Raw genomic sequence first — 10,769 nt, 5'->3', positions numbered from 1 at the left:
ATATACTTTGACTAGTATTTATATTTAAGATTTACATCTACAAAAGCTAGCTAGGCTTTTGTTATCATAACTAGTATTATCTCAATCTCACTCTATTAAGAATATACTATGTTATCAGATTATATATCATTCATATTAAATATACTAATTATTATATTATTAATTTTTTTAAGGTATACTATGACTGATGCATCACATTTATGTCATTGTCTTAATACCAGCTTTAATTCACTCAAGGACTTATAAGTTTGCACACTTGACTCTTCAACTGGAACAAATAAATCAGCTCTTCAACTAGAAAATAAAAAACTCTTCTAGTTGTTCCATAATATTTTCCTCATAGGAAACAATATGCACTATTGTTATAATACTATAAATGATTTTTGGTTCTATCCTAAAGCTCTTAGGATTCGAAACTCCCCACATTTATAAGTATTTCTCTTAAGGTGAGATGTCTCGTAGCAAATTTCATTTATAGATAGTATTATCCCCACAACTTTGGGATAATCCTGAAATTACATTTATTATGGTTTTCTAACTCTTGAAATACCATTTACTAAATACTTCACATCATCCACCTTTCCAAATTCACTTCTCAACAAGCATGTATAACAATCTCTAGTGCATATATGCTGACTTTATCACTTTATCTCTAACTTATTCTTATAATAATTCACCAACATTACTGTGAATTAATGCTAGAGATATTAATTAGATTAGATTCTAATTAAATATTTGCTTCTATATTTCTCATATTTATGACTTGAGTTATTTATGTTTAGGTTCATATTAAGTTAATCATATTAATATGTTATAACGTTACAAGTGTCACACATCACATAACTCAATCATTTAAGCAAATAACTCACTTATTATTTAAGCTTTGGATACATCACCACATAGTGAGCACTCACTTCTCAGCTATCATTACTAGTTAAAAGTGAGTTCTTAGCTATTATTACTGGCTTAGATTAATCATACTTTTCTCATGTCTCAGTACTAGGTTATAATGAGCACCCACTTCTATGCTATTACCACTAGCTTGAAGTTAAATTTGCTCAGTTATCAATTCTAATAGCTCTTAACTTTAATACAAATTTATCTAAGTTGTTTACCTTGGTAGTAGAGTAATTTGTTTTGAAGAATATTTATCAAAAACTACTACTTTACAAGTATTATTTCCTCCTACATGAGCAGGTATAATGTATAACTCAAGTAGCTTATGGTTAAAATGACTACTCATCACCCTCATATTTTTTACTACCAAGTTGAGAGTTAAAACCAATTAACAGATTTTCATCTTCCTTTTAGGTTATGTGCATCAAATTAATCATTTTAGCTTATAACTAAGCTAACTAGTTTGCAGCTCAGTAACATTTAACTTTTAGCTAAATTGTACATTATAGGTAACTAACTTGATTTAGCTTGTCTAAGTGTACTAGCTTAGTGTATTCATAGCATTTTTCATTAAACTCTTTAGAGTTATCGAAAAATCTTCTCTTATTCAACCTATTCACAACTAAATGTGTCATAGACATTAGTATAGATCTTTTTCCCTTGACTATCAGGATAATTGACATAGCTAGACTAGTCAATTTTTGTCTGTTGTATTGAATACACAAACTAGTCATGAACTCATACAAAATTAATAATATCACACATTAAATAAACTATATTATAAAATTGAATTACTATGCACACTAAGTAATTCAACTACATAGTTCAATATTATAATCTCAAATAAAAGTAAGCACTTATATAAATAATATTGAACTCACATAAATAATATAGTTTAATATTATATCACATGATTAATTATATCACATAATTAATCTAAGAAATAATAATATTCATGAAAAGACTTTACTTCCTTAAAGTTTTGTGCCTCATTCTCCAATAAACATGCTAGAAAACCAGGACCAAAAGATTTAGATGTTCTAGCCCTCTTGTTATGTCTAAGCTCATCCTTATTTTCATTATATGATTTATGCACAAGAAAACGATGTGCACTACTGTTATGTAATGATTCACTCTACCACATGGTATGATATTATCCACTTTGGGCCCGAACCCGCACGGTTTGGTTCTTGGGTTTTATCCGAAAAGGCCTCATACCAATTGGAAATAATATCACCACATAAAAGCATTTCACCTTTCCCTTACCTAAGCGATGTGGAACTGTGCACCTATAGCTCGCCTAGTGTGGTAGCCTATAAGTGCCTCTTGCACTCGCCCACAAGGTCATCAAATTTTAGGTCCTACTTTAACTTTCTTAAGAGTAAGAATTGCATGCTTAGTTAGATACCCCCACGCATTTAAGAATTTATAGGAATGTTTTCGTTCTTTCCAAAATTCATATGGTGTCACATTAATTTTCTTTTGAAGTATTTTATTGAAAACATAATTTGCGAAAAGCAAAATTTTTCCCCACAAATTTTGAGTTAAACTAGAACTTATCAACATAACATTCATCATTTATTTTAAAGTACGGTTTTGCGTTTACCAACACCGTCCTATTGAGGTGTATAATGAGCAATAATTTGATGAATGATACCATATTCTGAACAAATATCAATACGTGGTGTTTTGTGTTCACCACATCTATCATTTTATAACGCCTTGATCTTTTTGCCAAGTTAATTCTCAACCTCATTTTTGTAATGTTTAAACATTTATAAAGCTTTATCTTTTCTTCGTAACAAATATACTTAGCATCATCTTATGCAATCATTGATTAAAATAACGAAATATCTTTTTCTACCTCTAGTTGGCACATGTTTAAGGTAATATAATACTACATAATATCATGTTATAAAATTAAAATAATTCAACCAATATTGAATTATATAAATAATTCAATAATCTACTTATAGAACATGCATGCTTCAATTTCACATAATGTTGAACACATCAATATTTAGCATAATATCATATAATAATGTATATAATATTATTTTATTATATCTTAATTATTAGTATAATCTCTATTTGTTTATATCTTAAATAGAAGCATATAATAAAATCTACGCAAAAAATAAACTGTCTTAAGATTGTTAGAAAATATATATGTTTTATATGACTTTTAAGATATAACTAACCTTATAATAATAAGCCATGAGATAATTAATAATACGCTAAAATAATTAGTTAAATATGTGACTTGATATTTAATTAAATATTCAAATTAAAGCAATAAAATAATAATTACTAAATAAAGAACCTGGACCGATGCTAGTATTTGATACTATGTCCTTAAGACAATTTATGTCCCGCATGGTGCTGATGGACTCAACGGCGTTTGTCTCCCAGGATACAATGGTCTGCATCCACCAATAGCAGCACTTCAAACTCGTAAATACGATGAACCACCTTTGTGTAATACTCTCTCTGACTCAAAAATGCATCTATACTATAAAAATGATGAAATTGGTGCAACTCAAGCCAAATGGCTCGGATCAATTTTAAAATGGCTCGATGAATTTAGATTATGGTCTAAGTATATTGGACCACTTGACCTATAACTTGAACCAAAATGTAACACATAAAGATTAAGTTTGGTTTTAACCATTTGGCTAAGACCAATTGACCACACGACTTGAACTCACTTAGGGTCACGTGGTTGTTAGGGGAAAGAAGAAAGAAGTTCTGAAATTTTAGAATTTAACGATTGAATTCTGCAGCCAATATGGGTATTTAAAGACAGACTGGTGCCTCTTGGTTATTGGGTGTGTCAGTTCACTAACCATTGCACCTTCATTCATCAGACATGTCTATTAGACACAATGTTTTAAGGGGTTGTAATGGTTCAACCTACGAACTGTCACACCTTTTCACAAATTGTATCGACAACTATTTTCACAAATTATATCGACAACCATGAAAAACATTGTTTGTACATCGATAACCATGGCAACGTGTATTGTCCATGTTTTCTATGAAAGGATACGTTAAATAAGCGATTGAAAATATGACCTAAATTATGTATGTAATGATATACAGAACTTTGCATTCTTGTTGCTACAACATATACACAATGTTGTATTCTATACACAGGCCATAATCACAGTCAAGTTTCATTCACACGTTAAAACACTGGTTTTCACAACTAGTTTCCAACAGATATGGGTAGTTTGTTCATTTACAATAGCAATTTGAGGGCATTTTAATTAGTAAATTAGACAAGTCTGTTGGTTCATTTGACGGTCCGTCACTAGGAGGAGAGGTATGTGTAGAAATGTTTTATTTTTTTCTTAGAAGAGATCCATGTAATTTCTCAAATTATAGGGGATATCTCTATAATTATGGCAAATCATAAGGTGGTCCGTGTAATTAACCCTTAAAATATTAGACATAAGAAAAAGTTATACTTATATCGGCTTTACGTCTGGATGTCAATGCACCTCTAAGAAAGCTCTAAGTGAGAGATGAGTTTAAGAATTTTTACTATTGAATTCGACTTGTTACAGTGTCTTTAACCTCTCTTAAAGGTACTGTCAAACTCTTCTTTTGCCAATAGGTGTGTTATACAATTTCTTAAAATATAAGAATCTCAAAAGTTTTCTCATATATAACAGGTTGTTATATGTTGAGATACTAAGACTTTTTTGGATTTTTGTGCAGACATGGGATGGAAAGTCGTATGGAAAAGCAAGAATAGTGCATTGAAATAGCATTGTATCAAAAAAATAGCATTTTGCATGAAATGCATCATTAGAGTAGATTTACTAAAATATAATATTTTGGCACTGTAACTCCTCTTAAAATATAATTTTACCACGAAGAAATAACATGTTGTATTGGAAATACTCATAGTTTTGAAATATAGTTGCGTATCTTTTTTTGGGCTTGTTGGTAAATTGTGCTGGGCTGATAGGGCCAACTGGTTAGGACCTTGAATTAAGTAAATTGACAGCAAAGCTCTACTCCCTAACATAATCAACAACATTAGACAAATGAACATGTTTCACCCAAGCCTACTTATTCAATTTCATTATGAGTAATAAATATTCAATTAATTTCATTATCACACAAAGTTCTCGGTCACATAATAAATTAATACTTTAGATAGTAAATTATAAAAATACTTTATGAATCAAAATTCTAACTGAGTGACGGGGAGAAGGGGAGAGTGGGCCCACCTAAATTTCGTATGGTAATAAGTATAACTTAGAATAGACAATGAAATTTATTCAATAATTTTAAAGAGTAAATAGGTTTTGCAACATTCGATTGGTCGGGCAAGCGTGGGATTCATCACAGACACTTGCATGACGCAAAGTTTTGAAATTTTTATTTCTTAATATCTATAGCAAAATCATAGAATACTTTTTTATATATATTTTTTTTAACAAATTTTACATGTAATATACATAACACTATTTATCAACCTTACTTATGGAAGCTCACAATTTGAGGGAAAAAAATTATACTCTATTATCACACAAAGTTTTGAAGAAATAGCATGCATGGACTTGATGGACAAAATGTCCCACTGAGATTAGACCGACCTACCAATGCGCGTGACCTCACCAAGTCACCGGTCTCTTTCAATCAAGTAATACACCGCGTCTATGAACCAATCCAGCCCAACTCTAATCCTGGTTTTCAAATGGGCTTTTCATTTTCAAAGTACTACAATTTCACCATCAAACAATAGCCCAAATTGTATGACCTATTCTTCCCAAAAAGGAGAAAAAACATGTTTGGGCATTGACCAAAAATTTATGCATTCAGCTTTGCTAAACGAAGACATCTGGCATTATGTCCATTAGTCATTTCAAAATATGATGTATTTTTAAATAATATGTAAAATTAGTATATAAGGGTGATTTAGTCAAATTATAACTTAATATGTCACGTAGGATCTATGCGCACAAATTGAAACTATAAAATATTTTCTACACATGGTATAATAGTGTTTTTTGAACTTGACCTATCAAAATAGGAAAATGATAGGGTCACCGAATGATTTCCCCGAATAAGTGACGTGTTTTTGTCTACCTCACTTATTTAAACAGTTTCTAAAAAAATAATTGTTTAAAACGTGACAAATATAGCCAACCACGTCAAATTCGGTATTAATTCGAGGTTTCCTTTTCAGTTCTCCTGTCATTACTCATCAAAATATTTTAACTAAACTTAAAAGCCAATCGAACCTCATATCCATAGAGTGGGAGCTCTAAGGACTTTACTCTTTTACCACTCGGACAATATCACCACACCTCTTAAAAGTCATTGACAAGGGGGCGAAGTTACTGAAGCACTACCCTAGGTCCAAAAATAAAAAAATTAATAATAATATACATCAATTCACACTTCAATTTATGTATAATATTATTCTTCCTCTGAATCCGGTCTATTTTATAATCTCTCTCTGCCCTGGCATTGACTGATGATAAAAGAATTAAAGAAACTGAAACACACCAAGACCTAAGACCGGTCTAATAGATTATTTACTTTTACAATGCATGACCTCACCGAGTCAAAGGTCTCATGCAATGAATTACATTTATTTGGGTCTGGTCAATCAACGCGTCCATGAACCCAGTCAACCCGTGCATGGTCCAAAGTAAACAACATACATGTCTGAAGTAATAATATATATTCACATATATTTGTACGCTGTTGCACTATAAAAGGATTGCTGCATCTAATACAAAACAACAACTCAATTCAATCGAATCCAAGGAAGAGAAGGAAAGGTGTGAATTTAGAACAGAAAATGTGTTACGAGGTGGAGTGTCAGACTTGTGGCAAAACCACTTGGGATGGTTGTGGATTTCATGTGTCGAAGGTTTATAAACAAATTCCAGAAGGTCAGCATTGTCTTTGTACAAAATGGCCTGGCATTAAATTTGGTGACAAATCAGGCACCACCGATGTTGCTAAAGCTTCTTCTTACCGCATAATTGTGATACCCCCTAATTTCGGAACACGGGTTGATCAAGTCCGCGCACAAAATCAGGGGATATCAAACCAATTAAAGTATTTAAACAAGCACGGATTACAAAATGAAATAAAGAATAAAATAAAACGCTGAAGAAATCCAATTAATAGTAAATCCATTAATAACTTCCAAATGGTTACAACTCGGGAATCCCGTAACTCAAGGACCCCTTAACCAAAAGTTACTATTTAGAATTTCAACCAATTAAGTACTAATATCAACTGAAACAAAACTAATATCCTACTTTTAAGTAAATAGAAGGAATGGATAAGTCCTTCAGCTGCGGATCCTCAACCTTGAGACTTGACCTTTTACAACCTGAAAAATAAATCGCGGGTTAAACCCTACGAGCAAGTTCTCTCTACCAAGCCTCTGAAAACCAATAAACAGATCATCTTTACCAAAACCATCCCTAATTAAGCTTTAACTTTAATATACGATGCTACAAATATATATAAATACTTATATATATAGTGCAAGAATCCTACCAGTTAATAGGGCATTAAATTGTCAAAACCACTCACCAATAATTAATTATTAGTCATACCTAGACCAAGCCCCCCCTTTTATAATTTTCTCATAAAGTAAACCCCACTCACCTTAACTCCATCCTAAACAGTAATTTAGTCATCTACACATATAGCAATTTAAATATGCACCGGCAAATCAACCATACCATTTATAAATATATTTATTTATATACTAGCAATTCAACCATACTTCCTTCAATATATTTACTTTTACAATTAATTAGCAATTCAACCATGCTTCCCATATATGAAATTTATTCATAACCAATAAGGCAGTATATCAAAGCCTTTGGCAACTCATCCATGCCTACAATTCAACCATGTATTAATTTTAAACTTAATTCTAGGTATAATTATACATAGACTTCACATGCATATAATAAGTATGTCCTTAATTTAATAACCGTGTATCTATTACGATTTTAAATCAACCATACCATACACGAATCAAGTCATACCAAACAAGATTTATAATATTTAATAATCTTAAATAATATATATATACACATATATTTTGTAATATATATATATGTGTGTATCATACATTCCATACCAATCGTTGACTATTTAAAATCATATCTACATATATATACACATATATACACCTCCTTTCATTGCAAAAATATTTAATTAATTATATTTATACCACTAAATGCTACTAGGTATCTTAGTAACACTCTGAGGCTCTCAAAATATCAAGAACACACCCTCTAATGATTAATTTTAACCCTAACAAGCTTAAGATAAATACTGGAACTTCACCGGAGTCTCAAGCAACTTTCCAGGACCTCACACGCATCCCCACGCGCCTTCACGCGCCGCCACATAGCCCTAGACTACTCCCACGCGCCTCCACGCGCTTCCCCTTACCGGCAGGCGCGTCCACGCGCCTGCACGCGCCCTCACGCGCCTGAGCCACTCTCGGCGCGTGTTGGCAGCTCCTAATTGGTTGTTGTTTGGTGCTCTTGGTAAGCCGCGATGCACTGGATCCTCTCCCTTAATCAACTACATCTAACCATTGATGCCGCATGTGTATCAACTTACAATGGACCGCATCACACCAGATCAATCCAACTAAATAAAATTAATCCTATGGCCTAGATCAACGAGTGCACCCTTTTCCTACGTACGCGACCACACTGGATAAAAATCCTATTGATGCGCAAATACTAGCCGCCTCCAGTGTGTTTGTTAAACAATTTAACATATATATATATATATATATATATATATATATATATATATATAACAATTTCTAAATTAACATTAAAAATATAAATTAATTTCAGAAATTGTTCAGAAAATCTCAGAAAAATCCCAAAAGCTCTATTTATTATTTTGGGCATAAATGAACATATACAATTAAATTAAAATCCATTTAATTTAATTAATCGTGCTACACAAGGTTAACGCAAAATATAAAAATTTTAGAAAAATAAAATTTAATTAACCTAACCTCACCTACAAGATCTAAATTATCAGAACAATGCATACATATATTCACATGTTTAATTCTATAATTTTGTAAAGAATAAATATGCTCCTCCAATCTGAATAATAATTTAATTTAATAAAATAAAATTATAATTTCGATAATCAAGGTGATAAGTTTATGAGTTCTAAGAGGAGAAGTAGAGAGGAACTCGCCTTTTCTTTTCCAAATCAGGTCTCCTCTTACGTTCTTTGATCCGGCCTCCTCTTCGTTAGCCCTTCTTCTTCTCTCTCTAATTCTCTTATTTTTCTAACGTGGAAAAACTCCTAACCCTAGAGTCTTATGTGTCTATTTATATACATACAAAAACTAAATCCTTTTCCCATTAGGATTATCATATAAAATAAATAATATTTATCTTTTAAATAATATATATACATACATATATTTTACTATAAACATATATATATTACCTTCCATATATAACCATTAGTTAAATAAATTATATATACCTATATATATCAATATATAATTATATTGACATATATACCCCTCCACATGATTTAATAATGAATTAATATACACATGTAATTATATAGGTATAATTATGCAAAGATAATTATTAAATATCCTCACAACCACGGGTCTTTACCAATTAACCCAACAAGGCTTCCTTCAAGCCCAATACCACATCCGTTGGTCCAACTTCCTTTAATCCCAATACAAATAACTTAAATACCTAAAATAATGAAATTAAATTTAATAGCTACCAATAATTAACAATAAAGGTACACCAACATAAAATCACGCAAATCAAATAAACACTTCACTAACTAGCATTCCACAAATCAAACACCGTATAAATTTAACAAATAAAATTACAAAATATATAATTTAATTAAAACAATACAATTTACCTACGCACTTAATTAAATAAAACAAATCACAACTATAAAGCACCTAATTAAATAAAACCAATCACTTAAAAATAATAATAATAATATAATATAAATTAATTTAATTAAAAAATCCTTTTTACAATATCGGGGTATTACAATAATTCTCCCACTCTTGTTAGCTGCAACTATATTGTCGGGGGTCATGATTTTTGTATTTTCACAATAATATGATTAGCCAAATGATCAAAGTACTATTATTATTGTGATGCTGCTTTAATAAATTTGAGTTTGTTATCCATCGATATTCAATTATGTAGTTCCTTGATTCTTTTCTCTTGGTTTAATAAAAGAAGTTTTTCATTTCAATTTCCATTTCCATTTATCTTAACAACATATGCATGCCTATATAGTCACTTATGGGTACTGTAGATTGCAGAAGCACTATACAGATTTTGAATGTTTCAAGGCCTTAATATCCAAATTGTGGAAAAAAATAAGGAGAACATATTATATCATCCAATTAAGTCAAATTAGTAATATTTTTTTCAGCCAATATTCGAATGGGTCCATTTATGTATGTGAATATATACGTGCATATATATATATATATATATATATAACATAACATTATAGACTCGCATGATATATAACTAAAAAATGACACCCATCTCTCTCCACCATATAACATAACATTATAGACTCGCATGATACATAACTAAAAAATGACACCCATCTCTCTCCACCCACCTATCAATCTGATTTATTTGTGTGTGTATATATATATATATATAAATATATAACATAACATTATAGACTCACATGATATATAGCTAAAAAATGACACCCATCTCTCTCCACCCACCCATCAATCTGATTTATTTGTATTCTTTGTTCAATGAGAAAATAGGTAATTTATCTCTCCATCTGACAAGTGACAACTTTCCTTATCAAAAAGCTGAAAA

This window comes from Cornus florida, unplaced genomic scaffold, assembly GCF_030987335.1.
Source record: "Cornus florida cultivar Cherokee Brave unplaced genomic scaffold, ASM3098733v1 CherokeeBrave_3.0.0_Hap2_Chr09, whole genome shotgun sequence".
Lineage (NCBI taxonomy): Eukaryota > Viridiplantae > Streptophyta > Magnoliopsida > Cornales > Cornaceae > Cornus > Cornus florida.
Note: the sequence above shows the minus strand (reverse complement) of the source record.